This window comes from Suncus etruscus, chromosome 10, assembly GCF_024139225.1.
Source record: "Suncus etruscus isolate mSunEtr1 chromosome 10, mSunEtr1.pri.cur, whole genome shotgun sequence".
In the NCBI taxonomy this organism is placed as follows: Eukaryota; Metazoa; Chordata; class Mammalia; order Eulipotyphla; family Soricidae; genus Suncus; species Suncus etruscus.
In genome coordinates this window covers 56,526,959-56,542,837 of record NC_064857.1, presented here as the reverse complement: position 1 = coordinate 56,542,837, position 15,879 = coordinate 56,526,959, and the positions used below count along the sequence as shown (strand labels likewise).

At 47.4% G+C, this 15,879-nt stretch overlaps 1 pseudogene; it reads right to left on the bottom strand.

Annotated features, from left to right (window-relative positions):
- Positions 1-433: 433 nt before the first annotated feature.
- Positions 434-563, bottom strand: LOC126021319 (uncharacterized; annotated as a pseudogene).
- Positions 564-15,879: the final 15,316 nt, after the last annotated feature.

Below are 15,879 nucleotides of genomic sequence, written 5' to 3'. Positions count from 1 at the left end.
TGCTTACCACTGGGCTAATGGTCAGGAGGAGCCACCTATGGATGTGGAGCAGCCCCTTGCAGCCCAGGACTTCTCCTGGCACACTCTGAGCTCCCCAGTCCTGTATATCTAGCTTGGGATTCTGCAGTTTTTCATGCAGAGCCAATGTCGTAAATGCCATAAGGGGAGGGGAGCCTTGGCCCCATCCTGGCTACCAAGTAAGTCAACTCTGCAGCCAACGGGTCCAGGCCCACAATCTGGGGAGCATTCATGCTACGTGTGGCTGTCTCAGTCACCAGCCCACTCCTTTCATCAAAACCATCTCCCTGCCCTGCCCTGTCCTATTCAACCAAGGGAATGCAGCCATTGGCTTTACCTATGTATCCAGAACAAAGGACTCTTAGTGACAAACATCAACACCCTAACATTCTATTCCAACGTGAACTTTTGTTTTGTTTTGTTTTTTCGAGTTTCCCACATTTGGGGGAAATTGCAGTGGTCAGCACATCCGGAGTGCAGTGGATAAGCCTCGCCCTGGGGAAACCACCTTCGTGATCATGGTATCTCCCCTGCCAGGTAAGTATACCAACATGAACTTCTGAAGAAACGTTTCTCAGCCCAGCAAGAGATGGTTCCAAGCATGTCCTCAGCCTGCAGACAGTGTTTCCCCACTAGTACCAAGCCTGCTCTGCCAACCTATATCTTTTGCCTCGAATGGCCCAGTGAACTTCCGTGAAACCTTCACTTTCCTTCTTATTCCATGTCTACCTGCCCCAGGACAGTTGGGTGGTTTTGATGGAGTCACTGCATGAGGTTGGCCACATGATATAACATCAATGGGTCCCCAAATGCACCTTGTCAGCCCCTCAACTGATATGATTGACATCTATGTTGGTGGATGGAGGAGGCTCTGCTTGTCTGTGTGGGTGCCTTGTTTCTGCTTGGGGACCCCACATGACTTTCTTGGGTCCACCCACAAGACATGAGTGAGTTCAACTGTGAGAGTGAGACTATATATTTGAATTTAGGACCTGGCTCATGCCTGACCCTCTGTGAATTCACCAGGGATGCTCATTCCTCAAATACTGTCATAGAACTACTCTGGGATGTTACAAACCCATTTAGTTTAGATGCTTTGTCTACTTTCTCACTACTTTAGAGTGTGTGTAGGACCCTTTTGAAGACATCAGGTCTGGGCTGAGAGATAGTAAGTTATAGATGGTGTTTAATTTGTACACAGCTGACTTCAGTTTGGTCCCCATACTGCCTGGAGTGAACCCTTAGCAAGCCAGTTGTGACCCCCAAATCCCACCTAAAAACCAAAGATGTTGGGCTGGAGTGGGGTGAGCATTTGATTTGCATGCAGCCTACCTGGGTTAGTTCTTCACCATCCCATATTGTCCCCTGAGCCTGCCAGGATTAATTTCTGAGTACAGAGCCAGGAGTAACTCCTGAATGCTGCCCAGTGTGTCCTCCCCTCAAAAAAAAATAAAAGGCAAAGATATTTGGTATATAATGCTGTATAAAAGGAGCGAAGACTTCAGGCCATATTTAGGGCACCAAGAATTAGTTGCTACCCAGAATTGGCTATTGTAGGTTCTGGAGGTAAATGGGGGGCAAGATCCCTGAACTGATGATGCCTTGAGGGTGATGGAGAATTTCCTACCCTGCTGTTATTTGAAAAGCAGTTGTTCTCTGCTCTGGGAAGAATCAAGAGGCATGTATTCTCTTAGGGAAGAAATTGGGAGGAAATGCCGGTGCCGATCAGCACTGATGTTCACATTCAGCCATCAAGCAAAACACCCAGTGGTCAGTAGGGCCCAAGCAGCAGGTGGAGATGTTCCTCTGACGGTTCAGTGTTGGATCCTGCTCTCCTGAGCAAGGCCTGTGCACTGTCTGTTTCTGGAGTTCATGCTTGCGTTTGGCTTCCAAGTCAGCCTTTCAGGGCCCCAAGACGCATCTCTGATCTATGTGGCTCTTAAGTGATGCCGAGATGCGTGATATTAATTTCTTTCTTGCATAGGATTTAATGTTCTTGGGAATTTATTTGACAAATTGTTCCAAGAGTAATTTTGAAGCAATAAGCTCAAGTCTTATGTAACTGATTGAATCAGTTTACATATATTTGGGGGGCAATAGCTCATTAAGCATTGGCAAGCCTTCCTTTAAATACATCTTCAAACCCATCTATTTAATCTTTGGTATCTTCTTTGGAAAATAACCCAATATGAGTACTCTCATATCCCTTAAACAAATATTTAAAGTTATTTATTTCCCCTCTATGTTTATCTTTTTCATGATTTATTGACTATATTGCTTCCTTCAGTACTTTGTAGTTTTATATCTGGTAAATTTCTGAACCTCCCCCACAATGCACACACACACACACACGTGTGTGTGTGTGTGTGTGTGTGTGTGTTTGTGTGTGTATCCAGGTAGTAAGCAGAGTGTATGGTATACCCTCAAGTTTTCATGCCAATATGCCTTCTGCAAAAGTAGCAATTTTATAGATTCAAACATAAATAATATCCGTTTTCCCAGTTCCTATGTCATGTTGTATAGCTGAATTGCTGAAAATATACAACATTTCAAGAATCTCCCTCATCCACACTTTCACCTTTTTAGACTGGGAGAACACGAAGCATCAGAGAGGCAGAATATCTACCTGGTGAGCCTTTGTATTCATGAACACCCATATTTGTGGCTACCACATATCAGTGGTCACCCCATATTCCTGGCTGTTGTCCAGGAAGACCATATGTTGGTGGCTGAGTATGGAACATGACCTGCAGGTGCTGTGTCCCTGGAAGGCATATACTATTGTGGGTGTCATACATCATGGGGGATACATGATCACAGATCTGGCTACTGTATGTCTATGGATATTACATGTTAAATCAAGTGTCCTCAAACTTTTTAAACAGGGGGCCAGTTCACTTTCCCTCAGACCGTTGAAGGGCCAGACTATAGTAAAAATAAAAATATGAACAAATTCCTATGCACACTTTCTATATCTTATTTTGAAGTGAAGAAACAAAATGGGAACAAATAAATATGTGGTTCATGGGCCATAGTTTGAGGATCACTGTAAGTATTAGGGCTCCAGAGTCAAAGGACGAGACTACACAATTGAAATAAAGCAAAGAAAAGCTTTATTCCACCAACCAATAGGCTACAAAATGACTGATCAGGACCACCTCCCACAAGAGGCAACTCCACTCACGGGTCACAAGCCAGGTTCTATAGGGCTAAAAGCAGGAAGTCTTGACCTTTAAGTTGATGGGCTGTTGTCTAGGGTGTTTCTGGGGTGTTTCATCATGTCCTTTAATGGCTAGATATCTAGGGTGGGATATTGTGGTTTATAGGACCTTGACGTCTGCATAATTATTGTTGGGATAGAAACTTAGCCCTTACATGAAACTTAGCCTTGTTAGCCTTAAATACAAACTTAACTTTAAGTTGACAAAATGGAATCTCTTCTGCTCCAGGCTTCACTGAATGTTGCAGCCTTTAGTCCCGTGGACATATCTGTCTGTAGACAGCACAGATCTGTAGAATCTTCTCATAAAATGCTCCAGGCCCTATAGTCAGACCTGCTTGGTAGAGCTCGTGTCATGGGCAAGAAAAGGTTTGACTATGGGGAACCTGGCAAGGTGGAGACAGGCCAGTGAGTGAGCATCGTCCTGCTGTGCCCATATTTCTCCTTCCCCATGCCTCTGGGCTTTGTGGGGTGGGAGATCCAGGTAAGAGAGGTAGGAAGGGGCTTCATCCTGAAAAGTCCTTTGAGAGGTAGGTGGGACATTGGTGGCTAAGAAGAGCAGAGGAGTATGTAAGGACAGGACCAACCATTTGAGAAACTAGCAGGCTGTGGAGACGAGGCTGAGTGTGTCTGTCTGGGAGAAGCCCTTTTGCAGAGAGCATCTGAGGAAGAATCCCAGTGACAGGAGGGCAGGGCAGTCCCAAGTCCCCAAGTGGCTGAAAGAATCTAGCTGAGCTCTGAGCACATATCACCCTGACATCACTCCTGTCTGAAAATAATCAGGTCATCACGTTTGGTGGGAAACTGCCTTTGAGACAAAGATCTCAGATGGCAGAGATGTGAAGACTGAGGGACATCCCAGAGAGAGGGGGTAAGTGTCACTTGGAACCCGGGCAGGAGGGCCAACACTTGATTGACAGAGACCTGACCAATTTGAATGACTAGACAAGTAGATTGTTGTGTAGACGCAAGACAGCTGCACGTCCTGTGACCCCTCTCATTTCAGGCTTAGCAGTGTCAGGGTGATGCGTGTTCTTGTATCCTAGACACACGAGGTTGTGGATGACTCACAGATGGAGTGAGAGTGACTCCAAATGCAGCCATTCCCTTCCCAAAGTGAGGACCCCTGCCCTCAATCTTCCACTTACGGTCACCGGGCCCCTGTGTGGAAGTCCCTTTAGTGTCACCCTGAGGACTCTGCCTGAGAGCCAGGATTCGCACTTTTAGTGAAGTACAATTCTTGCTGTCACAGACAGGCCTGCACAGGGGTTGAGACTTAGTCTACACATGATGCACCCAGAACATTATCTACACTTGGGTCCAGCAGAAGTCTCTGGAGATGGAATTCCCCACAGTTCAGTATTGCTCCTGTGCAAAAGAACCAGAGCAGCTGGTTCCTCGTTTGCTGCTGACCATGATGCAGGCCTGTAATGCCTGCAAGAAACCTAAAGGAGAAGTCTCCTTCAAAGATGGTGAGCAAGCTACCCTCAGCACCCACTCCCTGTGGTCAGGTCCAAGAGCATCACAGAGCCTGTTGGAGACTGTCCATCTGGCTGTGGTAGCCAATGCTCTGTGGCTTCCTCCTGCCCATTCACAGGTGATGCCCACCCCACTCTCAGCTTCCAGAAGAAGGAGGTGGAGACCCGAGGGAATCTGAAGGGCAGATGGCCTGAGCTCCTCATGCACACACATATGCACTGCCCAGAGCTGCCACTGCACATGTGCTCACTCAGGGCTGACTTGCCCCCGCAGATGGAGGCACTGGTGACAGCAATGGCATTTAGAAAGCAGGGATTTGTGACTGCGGTTCCTGAACCCTTCCAGCAGTGTGAATCATGGGGGGGGGGGGCATGAACCCCAGTGTTTTCCCTCTGGGAATTTCTTCCAGGCAGGTCATTCTTAACAAAGCACCATCCGTATCTACTAAAGAGCAAATAAACCAGCCACTGAATGTGCAGTTGTGCCGTGAACACAGATGTTCCCAGCTATCTCCATTTCAGTTAGTTTCTTTTCTCCTTTTATTTTTTTTTCAGATTCTGTCTGTCTCTCTGTCTCTGTCTTTCTCTCTCTCTCTGCAGCAGCTGGGTAGTGATTTGACCATCTTGGTTTGGGATCTGCAGCTCTATTATAAAGCATTTACTCAGTCCCAGGCTGGGAAGAATTCCAGGGGATTCAGTTTCAGGCTGATGCAGACCCAGTGTCAGGGTTGAAATCCACTGAGGGCACTGGGTCACTGGCTGAAGGTGGGAGAGCAGCCTGGGGAGTGGCCAGTGAGGCAGCAGCATCTCTACATTCAGCTGCAGCTGAACTTGGGGCTATGCCCTTGTTCCAGCTACACTCTTGCTCTCGAGGCCCCTTGGAATAGCCCTCATGAGGTTGTGGGAAGGAGAAGGGTGGTGCAGTCAGATTAGACACATGAAAAAGAGAAGACGCACTTTCCAGGACACTCAAAGTCTGGTGAGTTCTGCCCTTCACTCTGCTCCATCTGGGAATTACGGAAACAAGCCCAGTGACCTGCCCTGACCTACAGCTTCTGTAATGTCCTGGCTACTGGGGGCTGTGTGGGCGCATGTCTTTGTAGGTGTGAGTGAGCACATGTATGCATATATGAGCACACAGATATGAGCTTGTGTGCAGGATTGCACATGTGGGTTCATTTATGTGCTATGTAGACATGTGTAAAATCACACACATGTGTTGTTGAATAGTGTGAGTGTGTGTCTACATATATGCAAGTATACCTGAGCAGACATGAACACATGTAAGGGCACACATAAACATACATGTGTGAGAACATGCCTATATGCATATGACCTGTGTGAACATGCATTGTGACAGGTATACAGGTATTTATATGTGCGACCTATGTGTGGGCTTGGTTATGTGTGGCCTACATGTATGTGTGTGGCCTGCATGTGAACATGCATGTGTGTGTCTTGTATATTTGAGCTTGTGCTGTCTGGGCTTAGGCAGAGCTTTCAGCTCAGACTCCTGAAAACTGTCTCCTTGATTCCTTGTGATTTCCACAAAGCCAAAGGCTGAAAGGATAAAAAGTTGGGGTGACCAGGAAGAGGCACCTTGAGAGATGCCCCGGGTCTGACAGGAATCTGGGGGCGGCAGGGCTGTGGGCCTCTACCAACAACACTGGCCCAGATGGAAACTGCAACCTTGGGGGCAGGAGGGCCAGGGACAGGTGGGCAACAAAGACAGGTACAGAGTGCAGGCAGGGCTCAGGATATAGGTCTGGCCCACAACTGTCCCTGCTCTATACTGAGGCACTGCCTGGTCCTCCAAGCTCCAACACTGCAGGGCCAGCCCAGGGCCATCTCCTCAGGACAAGCTTTGAATTGTGTGGCCCATTGGCCAAGAAGCACCAGAAGACATGTCACATTCCATAGTAATGCTTGTGAGCACCCCAAAAAGAAAAAGTACAATCCATCCTAGAATCCCAAATGCATGGCAGAAATGGAGGTGCTCTTGGGTGCCCTTGAGAGCAACAGGGAGTGTGGGTGCTAGGAGAAGGTATTTAGGAGGGAGGGAGCAGGAACCAACATTAGTACCTCACACAGGACAGGAGCTCAAGGGGGAAGCAGGGCAGGGAGGGTCAGCCTTGCCCTACTGTGGTGACAGCACATTTTCAGGGCCTGGAGACCACTGGGGAGGAGGGGCTGTGAGGCTGTGGCTGCTCAGTGTATGTTGGGGTTCAAGGGCACAAGGAGGAAGGTGTCCACCCAAGGGGAGAAGTAGGGGGGTCCCTGAGATGTGGAATCAGCTCTCAGGGGTCCGGAATGGAGGTCAGCACCACAGGAGAGGACCAGGAGGTGTTGAAAGTTTGAAGCAGAGAAAGGTGCGAATTCATTGTCTAGAAGACTTAATTGGCCTTTCAGTTAATGTGCAAAGATTTTTTTTTAATTATACAAAGTTCAAAAGATGAGGGATCCAGGGGGAACTGGCAGTGTCAAGGGTCTATAAGCACAGACGCAACTTTTCCTGGTGTTGTCCGGGCTTATTCCAAGCACCAAACCCAGAACCGAGCAGGAGATTTGGGATGAGACTAGTCTGAACTAGGTTGGTGGGGGTGCAGAATCATGTCCCCTGTTCCATTATCTCTGCCCCCTAGGCCTGCCTGTTCTTCAGCACTTTCTGTGGCTTCTTTTCACCTCGAAGATCAGAAATTCATCACTTTCCTCTGCTGAAGCTGCTAGAATATGTCTGTTGCATCTCCCTCTAGTCTGAGTCCCTTTCACCAGCACACATATTTTTTTTTTTGATTCCTTCCACATTTTCTGAAGCTCATCTTCTTTCTGAAGCATTTTTGGGGGACTGTGGAGTCTACCAGGGCAAGTCTTCCTCTCTCTATTTACAAAAGTGTCTAACCTTTAAATGCAGACATTTAACATTTCTATTCCTAATCTTTAACTGGGTACAGGATTCTAGGTTGGCAGATTTGTTTTTTCTACTTGAACTTATAATAAGAGTTTTGGGGTGTGGGCCAGAAATCAGGGTTGCCTGTGACTCTGGCATGCTTTGAGGGTTTTCTCTGTGTGTTGCCTCCCCTGATTGGGGAATCGTGGTGTTTCAGCTTGCTCCATGCAGCCTCGAGCTCTACAGTCTCATCTGATGGTCTTCATTGTGACCAGAGTTTCTTCCTCTGGAGAATCTTAATGAGGATTTCTTCTCATCTCTCATCTGAAAGCACTTTCTTCCCCCACTGGCCCCTCACCGGATTCACTGTGCATCTGTATGACTCATCTCCCTCATTACCTCCAGCTCTCTCCTTCCCTCCTCTTCCTCCACTTCATTCTGAATCCCCACTTCTGGCCTTTCCTGAGTCCTGCTCCACTGTTAGCTCTTGGCCTATCCCTTCTCCTGGAGACCTGGATCCATGAGCTGGTGTAGCAGCCAGACCCCCAACCTCAGTGGCCCTCAGGTGTCCTGCCTTCCTGGTATGGTTTGGCTACCTGCCTCCTTCCTCTAGTGTCCTCTGGACAGGACCATTTTAGACACTGTGCTGATCATCCTAGGCTCAACTCTACATTGGTGCTGCCTTAAATGCATGTATCAGGATGAGATGCTGATGCCTTTGAAGTTGGTAGGGTGAGCACTTTATGGGGAGTGCACCCATGTCTCTTTTGCCCATGCTGAGTTCTCATTCTCAATTCTTCCTGTAGTTGCTTGCAGATTTTTAAAAAAAATTCAGGAGTGATAGCACAGTGGGTAGGCTGTTTTCCTTGCATTGTGGTCTACCTGGGTTCAAACCCTGGCATCCCATAGAGTTCCCCAAACTTGCCAACAGTAATTTCTGAGCACAGAGCAGGAGTAACACCTGAGCACCAGAGGATGTGGCCCAAAACCAAAATAAATTTCCATTTTCCTACTATGATTTAGGTCCAAAGACATGGCAAGACAATCTGACTCTCCTCAGCAGCACTAACAGGCCCAAGACTGAATCCAATTGACTTTAGGTCTCTTCTAGGTAGGTATTCCCAAAGGTGGTCATGGACAGATCATTCTCCCAGCTCTGAGCAACACGGGTATGTTATAGACAGGCCTGAGCAACACCCGAGGGATCCCAGGCATCCTGTTTGCTGCCACCTGCAGGCCTGGGGATCTGTCCTGATCCTTTGTCCAGCTGTGTCCGAGGAGAGGGCAGGGTGGGGCCCTTTCTATTCACTCTTCCTGCCTCCCCCCATTTCTCTTTCCTTTTTTCTCCCCCAATCTCTCTTGTCTTGTACTATTTCTTCATTCACTTTTTCCTCTATAGGTGATTTCCAAAAAAAACCAACCAGGTGCCAAAGAGGTAGCACAGGAGTAAAGTTTGCCTTGCACACAGCTGTTTTATCTCCAGAACTGCCCAGCATCCCCAGAGCCTCACCAGGAGTGACCCCTGAGCATAGAGACAGGAGTAAGCCCTGAATAACACTGGAAGTGGTCCCCAAACAAAACAAAATTCCCATTTCTCTCCTTACCACTTTCTATTTCTTCCAATTGTGTTTAATAATTCCTTCCTGCTCTCCCCCTGGGTTCTTGCACTGCATGATGAGGCAGGTGGCTAGGGGTCTCTCTAAAGCCACATTCCTGTTCAGTCAGTGATGCTGGGAGGGAATAGCTCAGCCTTGCCCCTGGGATCTCAAGGAAGATTTGATTTGTTAATGTAGTTGCAAATTGTGATATATTTTTTTTGTTTTTGGATCACACCTCACTATGCTCAGGGGTTACTCCTGGCTCTGCTCTCAGGAATCATTCCTGGCAGTGCTTGGGGGATCCTATGGGATGTCTGGGATAGAACCCAGGTCGTCCACATGAAAAACAAGTGTCTGACCTGCTGTGCTATTGTTCTGACTCTCAAGTTGTGATTTTTAATCAAACCTTTATAAAACACTGGAAGTTCATGAACTGTGCCCTCTTCAAACAGTGAAATTCACTTACATCATTGTGTGGCCTGTTCTCAATTTTGCCCAGAATCTGATTCTTTGGGACTCGGCCTAAGGTCTGAGAGACACGTTTGGAATTCTGGAAGCAGCTGTATTCACAGACACTGCATTGTCAATAAGAAACCTGAAGATTCATCTTTTGCTGTTTCTTGTTTTCATGCTCAGTGAGTGCTGAGCAAGGAAGCAGAACATGTTTTGCTGTGTGACTGAGCAAGTTTTGCCTTTGTTTGGAAGGTGGCATGAACAAGGTGGACAAGTTGGAAAAGCCGGCTCTGCTCCACTCCTACCCTTCCTTCTTGCTGCCCAGTACAGGAGACGCGACTGCTCCCGTCTCCGCTTCCTCCTAGGCAGGATGAGCAGAGGTTCCAGTTCATTCTCAAGCATTATGAACTCGGCTGCTGGAATGTTCAACAAACTAGTCACTATGCATTGAACAAATATTCAGCAAGTTTCAGAAGTTTGTGAGGAAGATGAGCTGGATCAGAAGAGCAAAATGTTGGTTTCTGAAAATTCATCTATAGAGACAGTTGGTTTCTAAGATGCTCAGATGACAGGGACAGTTTGTGATGCAGACTAGGCTCTGTAGGGACCTTCTCCCGCAATTCCTCACAAATCTCCCTCAACCCTGTGTCCAGTCCTATCCATGGCTACCAACTGTGCCCTCCAGTCCCGTTCAAGCAACAACAGCTTATTTGCTGATGAAGCTGTTTTGGACTGTTCTTGACTTTTCCAGCCAAAGCCAAGCTGCCCTACCTGGACAAAGGGCCCTTCCTGCATCTTTTTTTGTTTGTTTGTTTGTTTTTGTTTTTGGGCCACACCCGGCATTGCTCAGGGGTGACTCCTGGCTGTCTGCTCAGAAATAGCTCCTGGCAGGCACGGGGGACCATATGGGACACCAGGAATCGAACCAACCACCTTTGGTCCTGGATTGGCTGCTTGCAAGGCAAACGCTGCTGTGCTATCTCTCCGGGGCCCTTCCTGCATCTTTTGAAGTCCCCTTGTTCAGTAAAGCCATGCCTAGAAGGAATCCAGGGCCCAGCAGGGGGAGTCCTTGTCACCAAGAGCAGCGCCACCATGATAGGGTTTGCACTCCCCTATTCTGGTGTCCTGGGGTCTCTCGGAACAGTGGGCAGGAAGGTTAACCAGCTCATCTGAGTTCTTCAAGCAAATGTCTTTTGTCCCCAGTGTGCCCAGAAGCAATTTTCACTTTCAAGGAGCAGCCCCTGCTGGGCCAGTGAAATTCTCAGTCTGGAGTGCTCTGCCCTGATTCTTGGGCAATAGGCAGAGAAGCCCATTGTGAGGCTCCCTTATCCCACAGCTTCCCTAGTACAATTTCACTAAGTAGGAAGAACAGAACACAAGGTGGAGAGACAGGAAGTGAGTCTTGCCCAGGTCACTGGGCTGTGAATTGGGGGGAGAGACAGGAATTGTGTTTTGCTGTGCTTCTGAGCTGTGAATTAAGGCCACCCACAGGTGAGGTTGGCACATCTGGGATCCTATGGGAGTTTGGAGTCAGAGAAGGGACAATCCTCTCATCCATTTGGTGCTCCTCCAAGCTTGGGGTGACATTGTGGGAATTTATTCATGCAAAGTCCACATGGAGGGAAGTAAACAGGAGTTAAAACCTGTTCCAAGGTCTGTATCTGTACAGATACACATGCTGTATCTGTGGTTCCGGTCTCCATGTCTAAGAAGATGAAGCACTTCCTGTGCCTTTGAGCACATTTTTCAGGTTTCTCCTGGGAGGAACATTTTGGGGGAGTGCCCACTGGAGGGTGGCAGGGTTGTATTTTAGAGGAAATACAAAAACTGGTGGTGTGTATTATTCTGGAATCAAAGGAGGTGAAAGAAGTTTCCTCTTGTACATTGAGGGTTGCCCATCTTAGAAAAGGGGTGTGTGGAATATTAGAAAAGGGGTGTGTGGCATGATTCTTTTCACATGTTTGTATCTGGCCATACCTAAGGCCTGGCCAAAGGGTGCCCAACTGTGCTGTCAGGCCTGGAGCTTAACTTCTTGGGCGTCCCCACTGCCCTATCTTAGGTCCTCGGAAGAGCTACACAGGACCCTCCCTCCAGCCTCCACTGAGGTGCAGTGACTTTGTCAATGAGAAAGTGGGTTTTCAGCCGTCGTCACTAATGGAGACCCCATGGACAATGGCAGGAAAAAACCAACTTTCGCCTTCTTCCAAGTCACCTGTTCACTGTCCACACATCTAGACTAGGAAGAAACAGCAGAAACAGTAGGGATGGAGTATGTCACTACCAGGGCCCAGGGATGATGGTGCCATGGGCCATGTACCCAAAAGGATTGCAGGTATCAGGAAGAGCTGCCCACTACTCCTGTCCTGGCCCAGCTCAAGGCATACCCTAGGATGCTGTGATGGGGATGCCCTTTCCTAGGCAGCTTTAGGGAATGTACCCCAGTTGAGGTTGGTCAGAACCAATGACTAAGTGCTTGGGTATTGGATTATTGCCCCCCCCAATCAGTAATTATATTTCACCTTAGGGTGTGATCTGGTGATGGAATTACTGGATTCCCCCTACTTGGTTTTCCTCCTCTAAGTTGCTTTCCTTCTTAGGAGCAGAAGGCTTTTGTGGTAGGATTCCTGACTTGAGAATTGGAATTCCTAAACCTGTTCTTGCCCCCTTTCACTGTGTGTATTATTTCCTGCATCGACATTTGCTTCCAGACCCACATGTCTCCAGGTCCTAACCCTTCACTCTGTCTTTTAATTCTAAGGAGCTTTTTTCATGATGTAGAAACCAGTTTCATGAGAGCATGGACACACTGGCTTTCCCCACATGAACCTTCTCTTGCTCATTATCTTTCTTCCTGGAAGATCTATCAGTGAATTGGACAACTGAAATTTTGATCTCACCAAACAAGTAATGTCTGTCTAATTAATAACAAAACAGCTTTGGGGGCCAGAGAAATAGCAAGGCCTTGCATGTGGCTGACCTGGGGTGGAACCCAGTTCAAATCCCGGCATCCCATATGGTCCCTGCCAGGAGAAACTTCTGAGTGCAGAGCCAGGAGTAACTCCTGAGGGCCACAGGATGTGATTCAAAAACCAAAAATAAAAAACAAAACAAAACCCAAAAAATTAAAAAAAAAAGTTTAACTTGCCCCAACACAGCTTAGTCAATTCTGAAACAAAAGTTTTAGTAGCCCTATTGAGGGAGATATGATGATTTTAAGTGGACCCTTACTGAATTAAGTTTTGATAGTTCTACTTGTCTTTGTGTAGTAGCAATGTTTAGTAAATTTGTTTGTGCCTGTGAAGGGGCAGACTCAGGAGGTGGGTGGGAAACTGGAGAGCTGGGGAAATGAGAATCACTCTGGTCATGGGATGGATGTGGGAACATTTAATGCAGGGAACATCAGTATTAGGAATAACATAAGAAATAAGTGTTATAGTAAAATTTTTAATGAAAAAGTATTAAAAATCAGGGTACTAGAAAAATATGGGTGCAAGCAAGAGCAGAGATAAGGATCAAAGATCCAGAGACAGCAATAGCACAATGGGGAGGGTGCTTGCCTTGCATGCAGCTGACCCTCGTTTGATCTCCAGGATGGATAGGTTACTATGAGGTCTGCCAGGAGTGATGCCTGAGCATAGAGGCCTTGAGCACAGCCAGGTGTAGCCCCAAAATCAAAACACCAAAAACAAAACAAAGTCCTCTGGCTCCATCTTTTAGAACTGAAAAGGATGGGAGAGTGGGGCTCCAACTCCTAGAATCTCTATTACTGGCATTTTTCATCCAGGACCATTTACCCAAATCTAACTCTCTCCCCCTTTGCATCTCTAAGCTCATTTCACTTGGGATGTGTTGGAGTAACAGATTTTCATTCTATTCAGGACAATTCTTTTTTGCTTGTGCTTGTCACTCATAGACTGGAAGTACCTCCAAATTGCTTCCTAACCCCCGACCTCAAGTCTCAGAGAGAAGCTTGTGATTTCATTTTACACTACTAGTTTTGCTGTTTGCTGGTATCTTTTGCCAATGAGCAGAAAGCTTGTGGTGGAATATTCCTGAACCTCTTTTATTTTCTTCATTCTTGTGTGGATTATTTCCTGTGTTGGAGTTTGTTTCCACACTCATGCTCCCTAGTCCCTTGGGATTGGGGCATGAGACTTTCACTTCAGGGATGATCTAGCTATGAGCAGTGGCAGATGCTGTGAATGCATCACATGTAATCACATTCATGTAGGCTGGGTCAGGAGCTAGGGCTCATAGTCAGCACAGTCAGAGCAGGTTTGCCCCTCTCTTTGCACCCACAGTCTTGGCTGGGGGACATGCTCAGGGACACCAGGACAGATGGGCCTTACTTTTGTGCCCTCTGGCAGGCTGGATCAGGTTCTAGTCCAAGCCCCCAGCGAAGACTAGTCACCAGCAGACCTGCACCAGCTCCTGGGCCTGAATCAGCGCTAGAAGATGAGTCAGTGGTTACCTGGTTCCTTCAGGGAGAAACTCCAATCCCCTCCCCAGCCTGACAGAGCCACACTTGGAAGGCAAATGTTTTGGGGTTGTCTTGTCTAAGGAGATTCCAGGGAATGTCTGAAAATTAGGGAAAAGCTTTTTCCAGGGCCATCATAACCCTTGCTCCTTCCCATAATGACTGAAAGATACCCCTCTGCCAACCCAACCTTTAGGCCTGAGTTACAGTGTCTAGCACTCCCACTTCATCCTCTGACCCTTAACCACTTCTCTGGACTACAGGGCACCTGGCACATGTCTCTAACTCCATTGTAGAGAGATATCTGGGAAACAGGGAAGATAAATGATCCTCTAGGTAGAAACTCTTCATCTTTCAGTCACAGTGTTATGTAGCATAAAATGTGTCTTCATGACGCTCATTCATTTTCAGATCTCCTTGCCCTATAGGTGACAGGACCCCTGAGAAGCCAAGCTATGTAGTGTCACCAATGAGGTGAGGAGAGCGTCTCACCAAGGCCATGGCGAGTTCTGGGGAGTTCTGGGGGGCCCAACCCACTGCTGCAGATATTCCAAACCCCTTGCTCCAAAGAGGCCCAGTGCAGAGCCATGATCATCCACCTTGGTCCAGAAGAAGAGGAGAGTGTGGCTTACCAGTGAGGAAGGAAAATTGTAGGCTGATGCTGGTGCAGATGTGGTTGGAGAAGGTCAACTAGAGTGACAAGGGCTAGCTCTAGGTGGGCACAGAGGGCCTTGGAAACAATAACCATAAAAGGAAAGCTATGAGCAGCCATGCCCACCCATGGCCATGCCCACTCTAAACCACACCTAAGCTTGGCCACACTCACACCCACCATATCCATGCCTATTCTAGACCAAGCCCATGCATGACCACACTCACCAAAGCCAAGCCTACTCATGGCCTTACCCAATCATGTCTATATCCCCCTAGGTCACATTTATGCCTGTCCTATGGTCATGCCCCACTCCTGTGGCCACACTCTCCAGGTCATTTCCACCCAAACCCACCATGACCATTGCCACATCCAAGCCTTCCCTCTGGCTACATCTACCCATGTTCACACCCCATACTCATACCCATGCCCACCAGGTTATGTCCACCAAAACCTTCCTATTGCCATGGCCATATCTATGCCTACCCTCTGGCCATATCCACCCATGTATGGTCACATCCCATACTCACTGAGCTCATGCCCACCCAAGTCATGCCCACCCACTGTCATGCCCACTCCTGACTATGCCCACCCACAATCATATCCCAGTCCTGCTCACAGACCGCTGGCATGCCCCTGCAGGTGGCCAGAGCTGCCTCTTCACATGGGACACCAGCTCCCTCTCAGGGACTCAGCTTGAAACCAGTTGTCATCACAGAGCAATTTGTTTGTAATTTCTCTTTTCTGGAGCCACATGTAAGTTCTAGAGATGTAAATTTGTAAAACGTCACACTTTATGGATTGTGATTTTGGCATCTCCTTTCGAGTTTAAGAATGGATGTTGTCTAATTATGCAGAGGAGCCTTGGATCAGGAAATATACTAAGTGTGCCTTAAATAGACAACTTAAAATAATGGCCCTCGTGCTAAGAAGTGTATTTCTGGCAAGTGGCTAATTTATAATGGCCAAAGATAAATGCATTAGAGTATGAGATGCTTGTCTTTATTTATTGATTTGAAGGGGCAGTATTATATTTTTGAATATGTCTTCATTATTGGATATGTTTTCCATCTTTTACAAAGTTGCTCATATTTTA